Raw genomic sequence first — 24411 nt, 5'->3', positions numbered from 1 at the left:
TCTCTCAATCTTTTTCATTGATCCTGTCCCCTCTTGTACATATATTTGGGGTAAAAGTAACTTAAAGGACTTACCGGTATGCCGGAGTGGGGGCGTGGCCTCAACAGGAAGGGGCATGGCCTTAACCGGAAGAGGCAATTTAAAAGCCCCTGGGCTTTGGCTGGGAGCCCTGGGGCCTTTAAATCAACCTGCTGCATAGGCGGCTGGGAGCTCAGGGGTGAATTAAATGGCCCAGGGCTCTGGCCGCCGCAGAGCTCCGGACATTTTAAATCCCTGCTGGAGCCCGGCTGCCAGAGCCCCGGGGCTCCGGCCGCCAAGTTCAGGCGGGGATTTAAAGGGCCCGGTGCTCCGGCCACTGCAGGGAGCCCCTGCCCAAGCCCTGTTGCCAGAGTTCCGGTGGCGCTTTAAAGGGTCCGGGACTCCCCGCAGTGGCAGGGGAGCCCTGGGCCCTTTAAAGCACCACCCGAGCCCCGCTGCCGGAGCTCCGGAGGTGATTTAAAGGGCTCAGGGCTCCCCGCAGTGGCAGGAGCACTGGGCCCTTTAAATCATCACCAGGGAAGCCTGTCCGGCACAACATACTGGCTCTTGCCGGTACACCGGACTGCACCGGCTTACTTTCACCTCTGCATGTATTAGACCTGATAGATCCCACTATATATGTCTGCTCTTCAGTTTACTGAATGTTTTAATTGACCCAGATCCAATAGGTGTGCAGACTTTTTTTTCCAAAATTTAAAACAAGTTTTAAAAAAAGGTAGAATTAGCGCAGTAAAGTTCAATTGTTTGCAAATATAATTTGCAAAGTAAGTAGACTTTATAAAGTTGTGTCAAGTTTTACCAAATAAGTTGATCCAACAAGCTGGGATTTTTTTTATTTTCCCCCTGTGAACTGTCTTACAATGACCAATGTAACACTGTAATCATAGTTCAGTAGTTTGACAGTATAGTATAAAAATGGAAGATTGGTTGTGTGACTGGATGAGAAGATTCTTAGAGCACTTTATTAAAAACCTGAATAGTGATTGTTGTGGACTTCTTGAAGTCCATAGAGATTGCTATCCATATTCTCAGTTGCTGTAGGGATTAGATGCCTGGAAAGTGGCAGTAGATCGTTGACAGGAAAGCGCCAAAAAAAGACACACTTTTTTTTCTTTTTATGAATGCTGTCCAGGAAAAAACTCTTGCAGCAATTTTTTATATCCTTTCTATATTTTTTGCACTTCCCCTCCTGTTAAAATAAACACAAGTGCTTTAATCTCCCTATCTTTTTCTCCAAACCACTTTTAAGTTTTTATTCTTTCTTTGCTTTGAATATTTTGTTTCCCAGCCATTACATGTGTTTAGAGGCATGTCCTAGAGGCAGAGCTTTTATCAGTCCAGATAAAATGCTGTAAAAAAACTGGCTCACTCCATTTGCTTTATTTTTTATTTACTTTTTTTTTATAATATGTGATCTAGGAAAAAACATCAAAACTGTAAAGTATGTGGATTTATGTTTTCATTATGCTAGGAAATATAAATTCCCAATAGTATGAACATGTATTAAAAAGAACTTCTGGTCATTTCCCTTTTTTGTACAGTGGTTGTGATAAATGTGTTAGCTGAGTGGCAGACACCACTGAGTTGGTCAACTTAATGTATCCTCTCTACACACATGCACATCATATATCATTTGAAGGCTGATTTGTGTCTTCTTCAAGATGAGGTGTGATGTGGAGCAGTCAAATGGTGCCGTTATAGAAATAGGGATAACCAATGATACCATCAACACGTTAAAATGATTACTTTGGAATATTTGCTTTCAAGACATAAAGTTGGTTTTTTGTGGCCTCGAAGCATCACAACAACTATCTGGTAAAACAAAATGATACATTTCAGTGATACCTATACAAACTTAACAGGGCTGGTGATATTTCTAGTCCTCATCCTTATCATAACTAGGGCCCTACCAAATTTATGACCGTGAAATCTGATCTCTCCCCATAAAATCTGTATAGTATAGGATAAAAGCACACAAAAGACCAGATTTCATGGGGACCAGTATTTCTCAAATTGGGGTTTCTGACCCAAAAGGAGTTGCAGAGGGGTCACAAAGTTATTTTAGGGGGGTTGCGGTATTGCCACTCGTACTTCTGCGCCCCGCCAGCAGCAACACAGAAGTAAGGGTGGCAATATTATACCATGCCACCCTTTACTTCTGCGCTGCTGTCTTTGGAGCTGGGCGACCAGAGAGTGGCGGCTGCTGACTGAGGGCCCAGCTCTGTAGGCAGCAGCACAGAAGTAAGGATGTCAATACCATACTATTCCATCCTTACTTCTGCACTGGTGCTGGCGGTGGCTCTGCCTTCAGAGCTGGGCTCCCAGCAGGGTGGATTTGATTTAAATCAAATTGATTTAAATCACTAGTCAGGAAGACTCGACTTAATCATGGATTTCTACATAAAAGTGCATTCTTGTTGGTTGTTATAACCTTAATACATATTCTTCATATGTATTAGATGTAGGTTTCATTTTTAGAAGGTACACACTATACATTAAGTGATTTATTTTGAAAACTTTTCAGATTAGTTTTACAGCTATATCAGAAAATGAATGATTGTTTGGTTATTTCATTTACCAAAGGTAACTGAAGCAGATATTTGTGAAGTCATTATAAAGAAAAAAAAAAAAGTAGAAGAAACACCTCTGTAAAATCAGGATGGAAGGTAATTTTACAGGGTAATAAGATTCAAAACACAGAGGATTCTTCTCTAGGCAAAACTTTAAAGTTACAAAAAGCAGGGATAAACTTCCCTCTTAGCACAGGAAAAATTCACAAGCTAAAACAAAAGATACTCTAACGCATTTCCTTGCTATTACTTACTATTTCTGTAAGTTAAATGTATCATTCTGTAGGAGCTAGATTACTTGCTTGGTCTCTCTCTTTGTCTCAGAGAAAACACACACAAAGAGAGAAAGCAAAAACCTTCTCCCCACAGATTTGAAAGTATTTTCTTCCCTTATTGGTCCTTTTGGTCAGGTGCCAACCAGGTTATCTGAGCTTCTTAACCCTTTACAGGTAAAGGAGGGATTTTATGCTACCCTTAGCTGTATGTTTATGACAAGGTTAATCATTAATATTTGGAGGATTTTCTTGCCATGCAGTATTAGGAGGAGAACATCACCAGACGGGCATTTAAATTGTTTTATTTAACTAAAACAACAACGTTATGTATTCTGGATTTTTTTCTTCAACAGCAAACATACAAGATTTTAACAAAATAAGCATATGAATTTTTGAATTTAGTCAAACATTCACGTTTTTTAAAATCAGGTTTGTTTTTGTTACAATAGTTACATGAAATATTTTTAAAAACCCACAAAAATTAAATCAACTACTTCAGCCAGGTCAACATGAGAAACATAAAATATTGGCTTCTGCAGCTAACTCAGTCGTTTTCACCTTCATTTTCCTGTTTGTTCATAATCTGGAAAAGAAAAACAAGCTTTCCTGCTTTTTTCAGGTCCCAAACGATTTCCCAATTTGGAATGAATTAGTCCAAAGGAAGAAAATATTCTTTCTACAGTGGCAGAAGTAGCTACTGCTGTTAAGTGAGATTATCACTTCAACAGTCTCTGAATCCAAGTGCTTAAGTGACTTCCACTTGTTCACTGGTGTGATTTTCTTTAAAATATCATCAGCAAACACCTATTTCGTGAATGGTTCACTCTTAGCTCTGAAGTTTATTATAGGTGGCATTATGGAGGGATGTTTGCTGGATGTCCATGTCATAGCCAATTCCTCTTCTTCAGCAGTTACATTTTGACCCTGGTACTGAGTATTGAAAATATTTTCAAGAAAATGAGCTAGAGATAGTGCTTGTCCCCTTCTTTTTTTTAATGCTTGTAATTTAACTCTGTCATTGCATATTTTTCTTTTTAAGATCTCACTCAGTTCTTTCCAAATTTCAACAGTGTCAGCAATAAAACAGCTATTTCCCTGCATTTTGTTCAAGGCTACAGAAGTAGGCTTCAGGGTACTCAGCATGTGTTCAACATGTCTCTTAAGCCCAATGTTGAGAACTTTGGCTGTAACAGTGCCATCTGTTTTTTCATGATTTTGTTCCCAAACTGTCATCAGATTAGGCCACCCCTTGATATAGTGCTCAAAACAGTCCACTACTGAGTTCCATCACACATCTAGTGGGAGAGTTAGCTTGTCTCCTCCTGCTTTTTTTCAGAGCAGCTGCTGCAAAGGGTTGTTACGGAAGTATTTTGCAATTTCAACAACATTAGCCTTTATTTCTGGAACACTGAAGTCTTTGGCTAGGAGGTGCATCAAATGAGCACTGCAACCGTATGTTATTAGCTTGGGACTCTTTTCACTCTCTTCTAAATTTCTTCTCATCTTGGATACATTTACAGCGTTGTCTGTGACCAAGATGCATAGAAGACATTTGAATTTTTTTTCACAGTTTGTTATAGCTTTTACTGGTACTTCTTGTAAGTATTTAGCTGTGTGCGCATTTCCTGATGTATCAATTGTTTCTGAAAGGAAGACCTTCCTTCTTCTGTTGTCACACAAGCACATATGACAGGATCATTGTGGACATTGCTCCACCCATCAAGACTCAGGTTAACAATTTCGCCCTCTAGACCTTTTGCACACTGCTAAATTTCTCTTTCATACACTTTATCCAGCAATTTGCCTGCAACATCTGCTCTGTTGGGAGGACTGTATCCTGGTCTTAATGACTGAACCATGTTAATGAAGTGTGGGTTCTCAATTATACGGAAAGTAGAGTTTATTACATAAACGGAGCAATTTTTTCATCAGTTACCTCTTTTTTGTAATCTTCTGGTTCTTATCACAAACTTATCTCTGGTTGTTTCTGGATGATGGAGATTTTTTTTTTCTTTTTGCTACAAGTGATATACTATGGCTATGTGGCACACATGGTATGACTGAAACGCTATCATTGTCAGATAACTCTGAAACTATAGAAAATGATGGTGATCTTGAATGTGGATAGTCTTCAGAATCCTGTATGTTGATGATGGATTCTCCTGAACAAAATAAGTCAATGCAGTTATTTAATTATTATTACCTTACTGCTCATTTAGTATTACTCGTTGCATTCATGGACACTCATTACTACTTTAAAGGTGAAATTGTAAAAGGAAGATCTGCCTATTTCAGCTATTTATTTTTTTTATCCCAACTGCATCTAAAATGATAGTACCATAGAGTAACAACTATATTTTTTGCTCAAACATGAGAATTCAAGAATAGTCCAGAAGGAAGATAGGCAGTCCTTAAGAAAGTAGTATGAACTAAAAAAGTTTACCAACCTGAAGATCCTGCATGTTCAGACATGTCCCTTTCGTCCTCTTCAACACAGCTTCCTCCTGAGAAGGAACACTTCTCATGATGTTGTTTCATTCAGGCAACCAGGCCTTGCATTTCGTTTTTGCACGCATGTTTGTCTTACCCACAGGTAGAGGAACTTAATTAAAATATTCCCAAACTGGGTCTCTTTTACAGCCTGCTGCCATACCTTTTCCCTTCTAGTGAGAGAATGGTATAGTAGATCTCAAATCAATGAAGGCTTCACTCAGAAAGATTGCAAGACTTTGGGAATATGCTGCTCAAAACCCTTCTGACATTCTCTCCGGACTTCTTCTCTTTGTCCAGATCTATTCCATCCCGAACAATCTTCTGTTCATTTTTGAAACTTTGTACTTTTAGAGAGAGGTAAGGGATTGATTCTGTGTACACAAATTTTCAGAGGGACAGTAGGGTTGAGGTCTGTTATTTTTCACGTCTATATATTATTTATTTTAAAACATTTTTGCTGTTAACAAGCATGTTATCTCTGGAGACACAAATCCACAGTTTGAGTGAGAACTGCAAAGCTAAGCATCTTGGATGGTATCTTCTAGACTGAGCACTGAGTCTCATTGGGTAGATAGAAAGATTAACCTAAATAATCTATACAGAAGCCCCTGGAACCTCATAAAATTGGGTCCCTAATCCATGAACTATTGGAACTCATTTACAAAACTTTTCTTAAACATTATATGAATATATTGTTTATACTATAGAATTAGAATTTATAATCTGTCTTCCATGATGATACATTATAACTCAAAGATATATCTTAATTAAAACTATCTTTAGTTTTATTGGTTTTTTTTAGATAGGTTTTTTCCTCAGAAAGCGTTTTATCAAAAAAATCCGATTTAAATAAAAAAATCCGATTTACTTTAACTTTTTTTTAAATATCATTGATTTTTATCCACCCTGCTCTGTTCAGAAAATGAGAACTCGTGTGGAAGGAGAATATTTGTACTTACTAAGACTCCTCCCCCAACTCCTGGGCCTTTTGTGTTATAGAATTGACTTCATAACATTTTATGTCATATATCAGTACTTGGGACCCTTTGTCATATGCTGCATATGAGACCCAGCTTTTATGGCAACATCTCTCTGTGTGCATGGGAGCAGCACTGAATTATGTGGCATAGATAAGTAGTAATTCAATTTTCAGTTATACTGAAATATTAATAAAATACTTGAAGGTGGAAGTTAGTCTGGAAAGTGTATTTTACTGATCACTTGGCTATGGAAATTTGCAACTGCATATGTTAATTGTCTGATATCTTGGTGGTGGTTGCAGTATTAACAGTAAGCACGTACTGTACAAAATATTTGAGTTATATTTTCAGTAAGCGTGCTGAAGATAGTTTTATAGAGTATATTGTTGAAAGATGTTACTGCAATTCATTACTGGTATTTAGCCAAGCTTTCTAGACATGTAATTTTAAATTTATTAACAAATGGGAAGTTGATGGAGTTATGAGAAGCATAATAGGAAAATGTTTAATTGTATACATCTTACTAAATGTTAAAATTGCGGAAAAATTAGGAAAACATTAAGCATATACTGGCTGCACACATTTGCTTCTCAGTTTTATGAAATAACTTACTGCCATGGAGCTGAATTTGATGTGGCATTCCGTGTTATAGGCAGTAGTGCTGATGGAATCCTAACAGTCTGCAGTGGATAACCTTCTGGTGGTATTTTTTTCATCAATCAGGAAAGTAAACTTGCCTCTTGTTTGTGATGCTACTCAATAGTATTCTAAAGCTTTTCTGATGATGCTGGATTTAAGTTATTAGCTCTGTATATAACTTGTTAAAACACAAAATATATCGGTGCTTATATGTTTAAAAGATTACCCACCTTTTGTAATCATTCCAGAATTATGCAGCATAATCATTCTTTCTTGCTTCAGTTATTTCCTCCCATTCTCTAAAATGGAAACATTTTCTGCTTCTGGCTGGAGCTCATGCAAATGACCTTGTCTCAAACAGATGCTGCAAGTGAATCGGCAGAGATGCACTCCTGGAAATATGACTTCCTAAGAAGATATTAAGGGGATTTATTCTTTATTTAAAGAGTAAGTATCTTAGATCCTTCTTCTTGTGCACTGTGTACCCCTAAAACACACTCTTGTGAAGTATCCAGTAGAACACATGAACAGATTTTTGCATTTTCTGCAGTCAGGGCCTAGTGACCACAGCCACTTCCTAGAGTAGACGGAAGTAGCCTCCTTGTCCCTTGTTTCCTTCTGATGTGACAAAGATAAAGTGGGAATAGAGAAAGGAGGATCGGTGGAGCAGTGTAAAATTTTTGAAAGCAACTTATGGTATGTCTATATTGCAGTTAAACACCCGCGGCTGGCCCCTGTCAGCTGACGTGGCCTCACAGGGCTTGGGCTGCAGCCTGAGCCCAAATATCTACACAGCAATTTTTCAGCCCCAGAGTCTGAATCTCGTGAGTCTGAGTAGGTGACCCCGGCCAGCCATGGGTTTTTTATCCTTGCATAAACATACCCTACGTGACTTGAGGATCTAAGCCCTATTGAAAGTCAATGGGACGTAGGCTACTAAATAATTCTCATTATTTTGAAAATGGGGCTCAGGAACTTTTGAAAAATTTACCCATGTGCTTCCCTGGCTTGGAACACTGACTGGGTGGCTTATCAAAACAAAGCCAAAACTGCACAAACCTGCTTTAGCAATCTGGGCCTACAGTACAGCTACTGTTGCCTGTTCCCTATCCCCAGTGGGAGAGCACCACCATATGGAGCCCCAACGATGCGTGAAATACTATTAAGGGACCTTCAGCAGACGCATGAAATACTATTAAGGGGCCTTCATCTCCACCTGTTGGAGTGGTGCACCCCAATGGCCTTCCTCCCCTTAGTGCAAGTGATAGGTCATCAGTCCATCAACTGGGATCTCTCCATTAAGGCCTTAGTTTCATATCCATGCATTTAGAAGTGGGAAATATTTCATAGCATAAAGCTTCATTTTCTATGGGCAATCTCTCTCTCCGGTAGCTTGCATCCCTAAGTATGGGAATTACTTCCCTGAGCAAAAATCCTTTTTCCTCCAGTGCCTCAACAGGGGCACCTACAATCCAGACATTCTTCAAAAGGCTGGACAAGCAGGACCTAAGAAGGGAACCAAACCTTCAAGGAAAGCAAGTTCTGAGAAGTCAAGACACTTCCAGACCTCTGACTCTCAAAGAGATCTATTAGAATAGTCTCTGTTCAATCTCCCCATCTCTGTGACTCTGAATGGAAATGGGAAGTAAACTGAAGTCCTCACACAGGTGGAAACAATCTTGCAGCCCTCTGCCAAAGAATTCAGTAAGGAGCTGGATGTGTCTAGTTCAGGCACACTATCTGAGCAAGAAGCAATAAAGCACAAGAGGTATCCTGGATTTTGGTATAAAACAGGCCAAAAAAAATCCTTCCTTCTCTTTCTTGAGTTACTCTGGTGTATAAGTGTCATAAATATAAAGGGAAGGGTAACCACCTTTCTGTATACAGTGCTATAAAATCCATCCTGGCCAGAGGCAAAACCCTTTCACCTGTAAAAGGTTAAGAAGCTAAGGTAACCTAGCTGGCACCTGACCCAAATGACCAATGAGAGGACAAGATATTTTCAGATCTGGAGGGGAGGTGGGGACAAAGGGTTTGTCTGTCTGTGTGATGCTTTTGCCGGGAACAGATCAGGAAGGCAGCCTCAGAACTTCTGTTAAGTTAGTAAGTAATCTAGCTAGAAATGCGTTAGATTTCTTTTTGTTTAATGGCTGGTAAGGTAAGCTGTGCTGGATGGAATGTGTATACCTGTTTTAGTGTCTTTTTGTAACTTAAGGTTTTGCCTGGAGGGATTCTCTATGTTTTGAATCTGATTACCTTGTAGGGTATTTACCATCCTGATTTTACAGAGCTGATTCTTTTACCTTTTCTTTAATTAAAATTCTTCTTTTAAGAACCTGATTGATTTTTCATTGTTCTTAAGATCCAAGGGTTTGGGTCAGTGTTCACTTGTACAAACTGGTGAAGATTCTTATCAAGCCTTCCTCAGGAAAGGGGGTGTAGGGCTTGGGGGGGATATTTTGGGGGAAGATGTCTCCAAGTAGGCTCTTTCCCTGTTCTTTTTTTAAAACGCTTGGTGGTGGCAGCATACAGTTCAAGGACAAGGCAAAGTTTGTATCTTGGGAAAGTTTTAACTTAGTGTGGTAAGAATAAGCTTAGGGGGTCTTGCATGCAGGTCCCCACATCTGTAGAGTTCAGAGTGGGGAAGGAACCTTCTCAATAAGAAAATGAGAAACCATAGTACTGTGGATCATCACAATTTACTCTTTATTTTAAGACTTCCTAACTGAATCCCAAATTGGATGAGATTGTGTCTAATTTGGAGTCACGCTTATCTGATGAAACAGATCTTTTCTGTTAGCAGTAGTGGTGGAGTTAAAAATGTATAGCAGTTAGAGGTGTTCCATTATTTACCCAAATGTGAAGAGAAGATATTTTCATATTTGCCTCCAAATATATCACAGAATTTTAAATCCCATTACTGGGATTCCTGTTGTCTCCCAGCTTGAATTAAAAAGAAACATCTGACAGCTGCTTTATTTGTATGTTGTTGGATCCCCTAAATTTACAAGACAGTGTCATAGCTGCAGATAATATTGTCTTGTCGGCTCAGTTTGGTCAATTCCTGCAGTTGATGGCTGATTGGGCAAGAAGCAGCGCGCACTGGTCTGGTTATTAATCTGGATCAAGGTAAATCCTTGGCCATTACCATCAAGAAGCCTCCAGCGCCAAATTACGACCAGCTCGTTATTAACTTGTCTGGAGGAGACATCGAGCAGATGGCAGCTTTCAAACATTTGTGCAGCGTCTTAGACAGTGCTGGAGGTTACTCAGAAGATATGGATATGTGTATAGCTGCACCTGTGCCATGTTTCGGACCCTTCAGGGTCCACTGTGAGGATGTTGTGACATCGCATTTGCTACGAAGTTGTCGATCTAAAGAGCCACAGTTATACTACGTCGTATGGAAGTGAAACGTGGAAGGCTGAAGAACACTTGATTGATGTTTCTGATTCTTGTCATCTTCATGAGCTATTCCGTATCAAGAACAAGATCAGAAATGAGATAGTTGAAGTCAAATCCAGCAACCGCCTCCATCAACTGTTTAGTTTCAGTGGCTTTCTTGATATGGATACGTTAATAGAACAAAGGATCAACAAATTCTGAAGTGTGTATACCAATAAATGCTCCTACATGACCAGCAATTGCAAGGGTGTCGAAAGCTTTAGTGGCATGACAAGATTGCCAGTGATGACATAAACTGAATATATAACCAGACGACCTCAAGCATCTTGCCAGAGAGTGATCTGGGTGGAGCTCAGTTTGTGAGACCATGTCCCTTTGGGATTTGTCATGATGATGGATTTCCTAATTTTTTAAAGAAGTTTTATTAAAATTTACAGCATGCTGCATACAATTTAAGGTATTTGCTGTAATTGTCTTTCACAGTGGAGTGTGCCAATTATTGCCAGGTTTGATGTGCGCAGTATAGTGCTTAACAAAAGATACAAATAAGAAACATGGCCTTTGACAACACAGTAGTTCTGAATATGAAACTGTGACCTAAGCTAAATGACCACTTATTTACTTGTGGACTCTCTTGGTTCTCATGCTCAGTTATTCTTAGAAGTTGTTAATGTAAACATCAGAAGGAAAAACTTTAATACATATTTGGAAAACTGCAGTCTTTTGGGCAATGACAGCACTTGGAATATATTTACTGATTCTTGTGTTTTTGTTTGTTTTGAAAAATGTGTAGCAAATTGCTCTTCTAATCAGAGTAGATGCTTTAGAACCAGAGAAGAAATGAAGGCCCTGCTCCTGCAATCTAATTCTCCTGGGCAGATCCTGGCATCCATGCTGAGCACCACTAAAGTCAATATGGGCTCTGAGCAAGCAAGCATCTGCACACACAGGCCTTGATCCTGCAATCAAGATCCAACTGATTTTTTTTTTTCTTGTCACAGCATCCATGTGAAAAATGTTTTTACTAGGGCCGTCAAGCGATTAAAATAATGAATCTTGTTTAATTGCATGATTTAAATAATAATAATAATAGAATACCATTTATTTAGATATTTTGGATGTTTTCTACATTTTCAAATATATCGATTTCAGTAACACAGAATACAGAATGTACAGTGCTCACTTTATATTTTTGATTACACATTTGCACTGTAAAACATAAAAATAGTATTTTTCAATTCATCTAATACAAGTACTGTAGTGCAACTTTCATGATAAAGAGATTACACAACAGTACTTGTATTAGGTGAATTGAAAAATACTGTTTCTTTTGTTTACAAATATTTGCACTCTAAAATGATCAAAAATAATATAAAGTGAGCATTGTACACTTTGTGCTGTGTTGTAATTGAAATCAATATATTTGAAAATATAGAAAAACATCCAAAATATTTAATACATTTCAATTGATATTTTGTTTCAGTGCAATTAATACTGTGATTAATCACGACTAATTTTTCTAATTGTGATTAATTTTTTTGAGTTTATCACGTGAGTTAACTGCAATTAGACAGCCCTAGATTTTAGATTAATTTTTCTGAGTTGAATCTTTAAAATATTTTTAAGATTAACTTTTGCACATATATTGAAAAAGTAGGATATTTTCACAATAATGAAGAGCTCCCTTGATGGTGCAAGCTCCTGTACACGCGAGCTGACTTCGTGGAGGCTCCATTTGATGCAGGTGGGTTTATAGGGTCAGAATTAAAATGTGTAAATGTGGGAAAATTTACAGATGATTTGGTTGTGACTTTGCATGTGGGTGTTATGAGCCTCATTTAACACTCTTCTCACCTACCTCCTTACTTTGAGTTAGGAAGGCCTTTTCACTTTTCTAGTTAATGTTGGGAAGGCCAACAATGTTTACATTTGGTTAAATTCTGCAAGTGACTTTTGGATTATAGTTGTTTAAAAATGACTATGTGAACATAACACTTATTGGAAAGAAGACCAATACCTTATGGAACTCTCAAACAATACTTTAATGTTTCTCCAGCAGTCATTAATATTTAGATGAATTCAGTAGCCGCTTAACATACTGCTAATACTGAAGACCTATTAAAGTATTATTGCCCAGAGTGTGATACCTGCCCTCTTGTGTGGGGAAACAAAGTACTAGCCAGGGATGAAAGGACAGTGCTTTCATGGTTCTCCAGAGTGTTTTCTTTCTGCTGTTTTAATAAAAGTCTGTAGTTGTTATGATGGCACAGAAAATCTTAAAATCGTGACATAAATTACAATGATGTCTGAGTTTGCAGAGAGTCTGAAGCGATGAACTCACCCTCTTCTATAGCTGGGTGCTAACTCACTTACCAGGGATGATACTCTAAATGCCAACATTAGTAAATATTTTGCTGCTCATCAAAACATGTAAGAATGAGAGAGTCATAGTATGCGTATCTACATCAGTGTTGGCCAAAGTGAGAGTAGGTAGCCAAATGGGGGAGTAGTTGGGGCAGCCTAGAAGATATTAAAAATCAATGTTTTAACATGGTATCACTGCGGAAGATAAATGTGGCTGTTTGTCAAGTGGTCAGGGACTGGGTGTTTTTAAACTGGGGGGAGAATTTTACCTGAAACAGTGGCCTTTCACAGGCAACCAAATCCAGACAGGCAGCATCTGAGCCCCCTCATTTGGGCATGAAAGCTCATGAACCATGCCAACAAAAATAAACAAATCTAAACGGTCATGTGACACCCTGCGTGGCCCGGTATGTTTTCTCAAGCTAGGGGGTGGCCAGTGCTGCAAGGCTCAGTGCCACCTAAAGATCACATGGCCTCAAGGGCTTCCTTCTCCCTGGAGTGAAGAAAAAAAGTAGGATTCAGATCTGTTTCATGCAGACATTAGGAGGCTTTGGTCCTTGGCATCAGCACTCAGAAAAATCAGTTACCTGTTACAATGAGAAACTTTAGGGAAAGCTGAGACTATTCAGAGTCATTGGAATATTGCTTTACAATCCCAACTCCTGCCAGACATAGTAGAAAGAAATAAAGGTTATATGGCAAGTTGAAGCAGTTCATGAGGTACAGCAGGAGAAAATACCTCTTAGCAAGTGGTAGTTAGAACAAGTGCAGGTTCAGTATAGAATTTCTGTTGCCTCAGCGCTATCTGAGGGTTTCCTAACCAGCTCTATCTGGAGATAGACCCCCTGATTCGTGCCAGTTTGGGAAGAAAAAGGCTACCTTTATTTTTGCTCAAATAAGGTAACTGGACATTGTCCGGAGGGGGTACCCAAAAGAGCCATGCAAGGATTTCAGAAACAGTTTTGTTCCATTCCAAGTTTCAGCAACCCAGGGAAAGGCCACAATGTTAATGTTATCATCCCTTGTGTACTTCAGATTGGAGCAATGCAATCCACTCCCCATCCTATTTCTACCCTCAGAGAATCAGGGAAAAGCTGAGCAAGGCCCTATGTGAAACATCTAAATAAGTTCCTAGTAGCGGTTTGTCTTCAAAGCATTCCTATTTTAACACTTTCAGACCATTCTTATGTTTGCAAGTGAACAGGAGCCTTTTTCCATTCCTAGTTTCAGTCCTTACCATTTGATCTTGGCTGTCATTCAAGGGGGTCTCTCCAGTATCATGATAGCAATAATATTGGCTTTAGGAGAGAAGAAAATTCATTTCTCTCCCCAGACAATTTTTCAGTTCAAGGTTTCTGTACAGCGAGAAAGCTTGAAGCAAAGACACAATGATCTGGAATATCTTGAATTCACAACAAACACAGATATAGTACCAAGAAACCCAGACATAGGCCTGGGCTGACGAAGAATACTATCAAATACAAGGTCTCCTGTCAGAAGAATGTTAACAGGAGATGTCACAAAAACAAAAATCAAATTCTTATTAGAGCCTAGTGAAAATTTTGATCTTATACACAGGCATGCTTCAGTGATAGAGTTCATATGATACCTATCCAGTAAATCTGGGTGTTTCCTCCCTGTCTCATCCAGTGGCAGGGATCTAGCTGGGGTTCTATATTCTCTACTCTCACAGCTAGTGAATGAAGAAAATCAGATCTTTCTTTTAAGGGGTCTTTCTAATTCAGTTCAGGTACCAGAAAGAGAGAAAGCAGTATCCACCTGCTGGGACACAGTGATTCATTGGGGTCTCAGGGCTCTGTTCCTTCTACAGTCATAATAGACAATATTTCTGATGGCGTTTTCATAATACCTGGGAAGTCTGTGATAAGACCTCAGGTTGAAATTCTGTCCAGGATAGAACAAAACTTCCTCTGTCAACATGCAGTGCCCACCGAGGAAGAGATGAACACCAAGATTTAAATGGCAGAAGTCATATTAACAGAGTGGCTGCTGCACCCAGAAATGTCGTCATAATCCAGTTTGGTGGGCTGTTGATGGAACTCTTTGAATCTGGAAATCCTAAATCAAGTGCTCTGAGATCTTACTATATGTAAGGAACTCAGATGTGAGGTGGTGAATGACATCTTGCAGAAGTGGGAGAGATCTTTCTTCTTTCCTTTTCCACCCCTCTGCAGAATAATACAAAGAGCAGCAGCGATAGTGTTCATGTCTGTCTTGCTGAAGAGACTTTGGCTCTCAGGTATGATTAACCTAGCAAATTAACATATTGCAAGACCTGTCCTCCATCTGGGAGCAGACAGGTTTTAAAATGAATACTTGGAGGAAGAGATTTTTTTGCTTTATGGACCCCAGTGGAGAAGTACAGATAAAATTTATTCTGTGGGCTGGTGCAAAGTCCATAGTATAACTTCCATAGAGTTCTCCTAGGAAGGCTCTATTGTGGATTTATAAGTGTCCAAGCAAAAAGGTTAAGTCTATATAGCATAATGTTCTCAACATGTTCAAGAAGGGGAAGTTTTGTACATATCCCAACATTAAATTCTTCCTTAGGGCATAAACCGTATTCCAACGTTGAAAAGACATAGGGTATGACCTTGGAACCTCATTCTGTTCCTTACAGCACTACTGAGATAGAATGCATTATACTTCCTATCCATTAGAGTAGGCCTCCATATGGCTATTACCTTCTATCAGATGAGGTTTTTATTTGAAGTTGGGAACTTTATCTAATGAGACCCAAATATTGTACTTTTTAATTAAGACAGTCTTTTCAACTGTCACCAACATTCCTTCCCAAGAAGTATTCCTTCTTTGGTTAAGCATCAAAGTCTAGACCTTGACATCACTGAAAGTCTCAGGGCAGAGTAGTCATGTCTTCTGTATTGAGATTTGCTAGATAGTTCACCAGATTTTGCACATTGGTCATCCTATGTCAGCCAATTCCCTTTTACTTCTGGAAGAAGTCTTCTCCACTCCTGAGTAGGAGTAGATAATTGTATATACTATACCTTGTTTTGGATGTCCATATTTACAGGATGATCCTGCTTTCTGCCCTGGAGGCACACTGCTATGCAAATCCTGTTGCAACAGATCTGTGGACTTTAGCATGAAGAATAGGAAAACTTATCCATGCTTATGTAGAAATTTCCTTTTTCAAGTAGCAAGGCTCAGAGATCTGGCCCACTCAGGAGACAAATGGATCATCCAGAATAGAAACAGAAATTGATATCCAAGGATTAAGGTTTATTGTCAATAGGTGGAATTTTCATGCTCTGCAGTAAGAGAAATTTTTGTATCCTTCCCCACCCCTGAGTATATTTAACACAATCTGTAATTTAGGAAGGTAGATTTTGAATTATCCTGGCTATGGAAGTTGTCTCAAGTAGAAGGAACTTAAGGAGGTGGTGCAGTCTTCCGTTGCCAGTGCCTGACAGAGCTGGTTTTGCTCCAAGGCTGCAATCCTATTGTAATGGATCTGTGGATCCTATTATTCTAAAAATATATATATATATTTTTTTCAGATAAGTTTGGATACCTTTCCCTATTATATTAAGCCTACACTTGGGGCAAAATATTTTAAAATCCGGCCATCTATGCAATCACAGGTTCCGAATCTTTCTGCAATTGCATATATAACTTGCACACATAAGTAACTAAAATTGGCCATACAAATTCAAGGAATTAAATTCACATTTTAAGTATATAAAGGGGTGTGGGCACTCTTAAAATATTGATTGTACTATGATGGGGAAGAGGGGAAAAAAGAATAAAGCTAAGGAGAAGACATTTAATTTTTAACTATCCATTAATAATGTAATGTTTAACATATATTTTTTTTTAAATAAAGAATTAATATTGTATGGTGGAAATACACTTGTTTTAGGAAATGAAGTGTAATTGTTATTGACTGGTTCCTGTATTGAATCAGTCTACTTCGGTCTCTGTAGGTGTGTGTGTGTGTGTATATATGTGTGTGTGTGTGTGTGTGTGTATATGTATATGTGTGTGTGTATATATATATATATAAAATAGTGTTCAAAAAGCATTTTATATGTCCTCCAAAAACTCAGAGGAATGAATGATGGTGAGCCATCAAAACTTTAGATGTCTTTTAGCTCTCAAACATTCACTAAGTGTTTTATTTAAGTGACTGTGTTCTTTATTAATAAAACTAACATTTTACAAACTAGCCCCACTTGCACATCTAATTAGTCATTGATTCTTTTACTTAGGTGTTGGCAAAACTGTTGCATTTTCTGACAGATGCTTCAATACATCAAAACTAAAAAGTCAACCTTTCGTGAGATGACTCTATAATAACAATCACTGTAACTTTGTAAGTATATTCTAATTTGTAAACCCAAGAGTTAAACAAATTACAAAAAATTGAAAGTATGTTATATAGAAAATGTGAAATTCAAAGTCTTGATTCTTTAAAATGCCCATTAGTCTTATTGTATTGAAGTGTGTACGACCACAAAAAATTGATATTTTCACAACATAGTGCAGAGTTGTTACCATTGTTACAGTAGGGCAGGTAGTGAGAGAATGCCTTCCTGGTCTGGGTGGACCCTAAAACTTCAAGTTGCATCCTATTTTTCTCATAGCACCTATGCCTTATTCAGCACAAAGGATGGACTGTGCTCAGGGAATTAATGGAGGTTGCATATTGAAGGAAACTGTTGTCAGAAAGACTGCGTCCTCATTTGTTGCAGTTAAATGCCATGCTAGAGAATTAGATTCTGTCCCTGCCTCTGCTGCAGAGTTCTTGTGTGTGATGCTAAGCAAGCCACTTAAACCAAAATGTTTTCAGTTTGCCACTAAGTCCATATTTCTCATTTTCTGGGTGCCCAACCTGAGACATCTGGTATCAGATCTGCAGAAATGCTGAGTGATTGTGATTGCAACTGAAGCCAACTGAAACCGTGCTTTGAACATGTGTGCTTGTATCAGGGAATCCACTTCCTATGTGCCTGGGGTTACTCTACAGGCAGGCTGCCTCAGTTTCCCCCTCAAGGGGCTGCTTATACTGTTACACACCCAGTCCAAAGGTAATTCAAAACATTCCCTTCCTGGTGTCCAGTTTATGTAGTCCTTACATAGTCTGGCTCTCCTGGCCTTACCCCCCATTTCAGTGCATTTCCCCTTAGGTAGGGAGTCCTCAGCCCCCTTCCCAGAGCTGGGTCCCAATTTAGCTGCCGCTCCCAGGGTTTATCTGTCTGGAGCTCAGCCTTCTGGCTCTGACTTCCAAATCCCCTGGAGGAGTCTCTCACTCCCTGCAGTTTCCTGTTCTCCCCACCCCTTCTCTGCAGCTTTCTGCTGCTCTTACAATGGAATCACTTGATCTTTCAGGTGTGCCTCTTCAGTAATCCGGGTTGCTAGCTGCAGGCCTTTCAGCTGTCAAGAGGAAAGCCATGCGGCTAGTGCTATACATATTCTAAGTACTCTGAAAATCAGTCCCGTGGTATGTGAAGTTAGGTACGCAAAATTAGTGGATGCTTTTTATCTTAATCTCTGTTCCTTAGTTTCCCAATATGTAAAATGGAGATTTCACCACCGGTTACAAATGGGTGTTGTGAAGCTAAATTCTTTAATGTTTCTTTAATGATACTGTGGTCAAAGTACCATAGAAACATAGAAATAATATATTTGTATTCGGTGCAGGGTTTGAGGATATGTGTGTGTGGTAAATAAGGTATATGGCCACACAGTGAATAGAGGATAAAAATATACATTGAATAACTACCCATTCGTTGAATAATGCAGGGATCCTGGGGGGAAAAAGTATGTGATCAGGTAAATCGTCTGTGTCATAATGCATGTACAAGAGAGGCAAATAAAAATTGCATAGCCCTAATTTTGGCATTTGCTATCTTTTAAGTGCTTACTTTACAACCTTAATGTTCTTCTAACATGGTTTTTATATAATTTCTGAATTAAAAAAAACTTTAAAACCCTCCACAGAAATTCTGTGATGTGGAACCACATTGACCCCAGCTTAGGTCGTCTTCAGGGTTTGGGCCTTTACATCCACAGCATAGACCTCTACCGCTTTGAGCTAATTGAATAACTGGTAACATTAATAGGCTGTTGTTCTATATGTGGACAAGCTGTTAGAGAGGGGTGTGGCACATTTTGGGTTACACAGCTTTTTGTCGTAGCAGACGAATGTAGAGACTCCGATTCAGTTCTAGGTTCTGGAAAGGAATGTGTTCTAGTGGTTAGATTCTTCTGTTCCTTGTGCTCCTCTCTAGTTCCCTTCTTCTCCACATCTTATGCCCTGATCCCTCCCCACTTTCCTCAGCACTCCATATTCCAGTGTGGTTGCTTCTTCTTTCTCTTCTGTGCTGCCTTGGTGCCAGCAAGCAGAGGCACTGAAAGGAGAGGAGATGGTCTCACAGCTCTTAATTCCTGTGCCCAGTACTACAGAAACCAGAAGGAGCAATTGCAGGGAAACTCCTGCTCATCATTTGCATTGCTAGTATGGAGCATGCTCAGTCACTCTGTGGGAATGACATATGTGCAGTCCAGTTGGCACAAAGCAGCTCTAAGGGGATGGAGCATGCTGAATGCAAATGGGATCTTCAGGGAGTTTAGCTTCCAAACTCTGGCAAGCCTCTAATAAGTGTGTGCAAGCTGTGATTGATTGACTTATTTTAGAGACTCTTAATTTGGTGAAATTTGGGTGAACGTTCATGGGAACTACAAAAGGTGCAGCTCTAACACCAGGGTGACACTCCCTCCCCACCCCAACCAAATTTCAAGCCCTTGATCCAAAGCCTGGAGGCAATAGTTTCTCAGTGAAACAATTGTTTTTTTAACACAAGCAAAACTTATTTTTCCCTAATCTTGTTCTTGTATATGGCTTTTTTTTTTTTTAAGGTGAAACTTACCCCCCAAAAAGTGAAGTTGACTGAGGCATACACACAGCATGGAAAATTCCAGCATAATAATGTGCCAAAAGGATAAGCATCTGAAAATAGGGTCTTATAACAAAGTGTTGGGCAGCCTTACTATTGAGGATGCTGCCTGAACAGTGTGTTATAAATTTCCTTAGGGATATGTCCATTCTCCCACTTGTATTCATATTCTAAACTGAAATGTGTATCAATTAACAGCTCCTCTATACAGATCTGTTGATATCGTCAAGTATTTGATTGCCTCCTTAATAAAAATGTGCTGATTGATGTTTTACTTAGTAGTGTTGAGACCCCTTCATATTTAATGATTATCTGTCCTATAGTGCTCCTTTGTACCTGCAATTTTAATTAAATAGAAATATATTAAGCTATATAGAAATACTCAGTGCAGTCAGAGTATTGACCTGCTAATTCTACTCTTGGTTTTTAGATTTCGTTTTTTAATTGCTTCTCGACTGACATATTGCCAAGTTTAAATCCAGAGTTGTTATATATGGCAGAGATTATATATAAACTTTTGATAAGTTATAATGGAAAGGCTTGATGGGTCTTTTGCTATAATAAGACTTCTAAGGATGCTATAAGTAACATTTGTTTATAAAATACAGAAAAATTGCCATTCTCTCAATGAAAGGATTTTCATAGTATCCATTTCAGAAGTAGGAGACTCTTAATCTGTCCACTTACTGCTGTTGCTTTTAGTGTTTTCTTTGTGACGAGCTACACAAATAACTCCAGAGGAAATAAGTTGGTCTCTGGGCCCTGAAATGCTGTGCTTTGCTGGTGCCATGGAACAAGTAGAGTCTTCTGCATCGATAAGAGGGCAGGCAAAGCCAACACATTAATTTAGGTTAAACTTCCAGTAGTGGGGGGAAATGAAACTTTATATATATGTTTTAAATAAAAACAATTATAATAAACCTATAAATAATAGGTTTTTACAAGTTCTTCATCACCATAGTATCTGAGCATCTTAAGATAGTAAGCAGCTCTGCTAATAGAGGTAGTATTGACTACATATATTATTTGTCAAAATAACACAATATAATCATGCCAGTTTTAATTATTTTGGTAATTTATTTCAAAATACCTGTCAACAAGTATGTCTAATAATACAGACAACAAAAAAGATTCAGGAAATGTTGTATGACAAATAGATTCCTTATTAGGCATATTAATACAGAACTTTGAGTAATAATTCATTCAAAGTACAATACAGAAATGTATTTCCCGAACCCCTCAGAAGCAGTGCAAAGACTTGGGGGAGTCGGGGTAACCGAGGAGCTGATGGAGACGGAAGTCATTGCTGGGAAGGAGCCTGGGAGTGAACCTGGAGGGTTGTTGTGGGTGGGTGGGAGAAGTGTGGAACATTTTTGGGGAGGGGAGGGATTGTTAGGGAGTTGGGAAGCCTACCCTTGCAGACCCTGGCAGATGACCCCTAGCATCTCCCAGTCAGTCAGGCACATCTGCCCACGTGCCCTAGCACCCCCACTCAGCCACTCCTGCTTTCCCTGTGTCCCAGCACCCCCACTCAGTCACCCCTCCTCTCCTCGTCCCCATGTGTCCCTGCATCCCCACTCATGCAGCCCCCACTAGCCCTTCTGAACCCCAGTCTGTGACCCCCCCCCCCAGCAGCCCCATGTACCCCACTCTCTTTTCACTCCATCCCACATAACCCGTTGCCACAGCACCTGGCCCTGCAGGCTGGGTGTTGAGGAATGCAGCCTCTGATCTCTCCCTGTAGGCTGCTGACTGATGCAGCCGGTGAGTTGGCTGCCTCTGTTCTGGTGTCACAGTAGCCCCTGGTGGGTGGAAGGTGTAACTGTAGAGCATCTCTCGCAGAATATATTTTCTGTGGAGAATAAAAAAAATCCATGGGACACATGAATTCTGCATGTGCACAATGGTGCAGAATTCCCTCAGGAGTAATACACCATCCCTGCTTGTGTAATTTGGGGGACTGAATCCCCAGAAGTAAAAGTAGGCGCCTCCACCACTTGACCTAAACAACCAGGTATCTTAGCATGGAAGTAACAGCAGAGTCATGAACCTTACAGCTGTTTGATCTACGCTGTGTTACTGTGGATTACAGAAGTACCCAATTTGAAACATTTCTTCTGAAAGACTATAGGCAAAATGAAAGAGTTGCCTCTGTTCTATTATGGACTTGGGTTCTGTATTCTCTACTCCTAGCACCATCTGACGTGACATTGTGCAAGTTCCCTTACCTTACTGGAAAATTAGTGCATAGTCCCCTTCCCCCTCGCTTGATGAAACCATTGTTCATTATCTGACCCCTTCCCCTCCCCAAGGGATGAAACCATGGCTCATTTTAAGAGTTGTTAAGAACAAAAACATTAACAGTTGCCTGTGGAAGAGCTGAGACTAGAACTCATGTTCTATGGGTTTGCAGTTCAGTAAATCTTCTGCTAAACTGCATAGCATTGTATGTGGGAGTTCTTTCCTGTTCTGTTCTCCAGTAATGTGACAGGTGAAATCTGCATCACGGTGAGACTGCATATAACGGGTCAAAATTGTGGTGTTCCTGAAAGCTGGCAAAGCTGACAAGTATGCCTGGTTAACTTCGGGGTTCTTTTTTCCAGCCACATCATGTATTACATGAATTGCTTACTCAATAGCTATAGGTTGTGTGTACCAGCAAGTAAGCCAGTTCACGCCAGATTGCCATACAACTTTCTGGCTTCTGGCATTTGGTTTATATGGTAGTACAGGAATCAGCAACGTTTGGCATGTGGCCTGTCAGGGAAATCCGCTGGCAGGCCGGGCCAGTTTACTTACCTGCGGCGTCCGCAGGTTTAGCCGATCGCAGCTCCCACTGGCCACGGTTTGCCATTCCAGGCCAATGGGGGCCGCGGGAAGTGGCGCGGGCCGAGGGATGTGGCTTCCCGCGGCCCCTATTGGCCTGGAACGGCAAACCACAGCCAGTGGGAGCTGCAATTGGCCGAACCTGCAGACGCTGCAGGTAAATAAACCGGCCCGGCTTGCCAGTGGGTTTCCATGACGGGCCGCGTGCCAAAGGTTGCCAATCTCTGTGGTAGTATATTGTTGCTGGGGAGTCCTTTATTCCTTCGCTATCTGGTTGATGTAGAAATTTATCCTAGCTTGCATCTTTTTTTTTTTTTTTTTTTTTTTTTTTTTTTTTTTGAGGCCCTGCAGAAATCTTCTGACAGCACCAACACATGGTCTTTCTGAACCCAAATGGGTTATCTGGGCTGTCAAATTGCAATGAAGCTTATTTTTTATTATAAATTTGGTCCCACAGCATAGAGGTGGGGATCCCTCTTTGCCTGGTGGGAGATCATAGGTGCTCAGAGAAACATTCATTAGAAACAAAGGGAAAATGTTGTTAGTATCTTACTTATTTAGTAGATTTGAAATGATTAACTTTAAAATGCCATTGTCTAAAGGCCTTGCTTGATGCAAGGCTAGTATTGGTGATTTTAAACCTCCTGTTACTTCAAAAAAGTGAAAAAAAAAATACAGTTGACTCTTTAAGTAAAATGGCTATCTTTGAGGGGACAGACATATGCCATGGTCATGATTCTTATCAGGGGATAAAAGGCCCATAGAAAGGAGTATCAGTTTTGAAGCTGATATTATATTGTTAGTGAAATGCTCCCAACTTTTTTCCCTTAACATCCCAGTATATTGGGCAACCTGAGTATGCATCTGTTCCTAGCACTTCTTAGGTCATGCTTGTCCAGGCACAATCTGTGTGTAGCAAATTCCCTTTGATAGCTTCAGAGGATTTTAATATTCTGTGGCAGAAGAGGAAGAATTAATAGAAAGAAGATATTTGCGGATCCCATTTAGATCTTGATGGATCATGAGGATGACATTGTCCGCTCTCCTCGTCTGGAGGCCATAAATGAAAGGAACAGAGAGGCCTGGGAAGAGACTGAAAAAAAAGGAAGATGCAGGAAAAGATGGATGCCTCTTAGAGGATGTGGAATCAATAGTTTAAGGCAATGACTCTTGTGGTGCAAATAAACAACTTGCTCCCAGGCCACAGATGGGGACCCCACACTGCTCCAGCCCCATCTCTCATCAATGTCATAATGAGTTCAGTGGCAGTGAGTCATTTCCTTCTTCTAAAATGAAGGACCCTACCTGTCTCAAGTGCAGCCCTGCTTTCTATGAGTATTGTGAGGACAACAAGAATTATCCCCGAACATGATCTCAGCTGTAAGTAAACAACATGTTTGTGCTTTAAACATTCTTTTCCGTTTCCAACATGGGCTCCGTTTTGAAAAACTTGTTTATCAGTGTTTCATGAAGAAAAACAACCTTATTTTGTAGTATGATGTGTCTGCATAGAATCCATGAAAACACTTTTCAGTCATAATCCTTTTATTACATACAGCAGTCATTAAATAACAGCCGATTAATCTATAAAAGATAAAAGGAATAAAAGATCATGTAGCGTAAGCACAGGAACATGGAGATGTGTGTCCTCTTTGCACTCTACTACTGCAGTGTCGGTATGAAAAAAATAATGGCACGTGGCATCCCTCATCATGCATACCTGTACAGTGTGTCCAACAATTGTAGTAATTTGCCTAGGATAATAGGCAATATCCCATTTTGTGGTGTTGGTTGTGCATTTTTCCATCTGCTCACAAATGTTATGGAGGATTTAGCTAAGACTAGAGACATATGTCAGGTCAATATAATTTTGCTTCGA

The 24411-nt window shown here is 39.7% G+C and overlaps 1 protein-coding gene across 5 annotated transcripts in view; it reads left to right on the top strand.

Annotated features, from left to right (window-relative positions):
• Positions 1–24411, top strand: part of TAB3 (TGF-beta activated kinase 1 (MAP3K7) binding protein 3) — a 73445-nt gene that overhangs the window by 5605 nt on the left and 43429 nt on the right. For 2 of the 5 annotated variants that reach the window (XM_074968512.1, XM_074968476.1), the window contains exons 1-2: positions 12056–12145; positions 17019–17122. The exons of 1 other annotated variant lie outside the window; for it this stretch is intronic. The gene's annotated coding sequence lies outside the window, so the exon portion shown is untranslated. Of the gene's footprint in view, positions 1–7374; positions 7444–12055; positions 12146–17018; positions 17123–18138; positions 18265–24411 lie in introns of those variants that run through there. 2 more of the 5 variants (XM_074968504.1, XM_074968486.1) reach the window with 2 other exon arrangements.

Source organism: Natator depressus, chromosome 1 (genome assembly GCF_965152275.1).
Source record: "Natator depressus isolate rNatDep1 chromosome 1, rNatDep2.hap1, whole genome shotgun sequence".
Lineage (NCBI taxonomy): Eukaryota > Metazoa > Chordata > Testudines > Cheloniidae > Natator > Natator depressus.
This window is presented reverse-complemented; position numbering and strand designations above follow the sequence as displayed.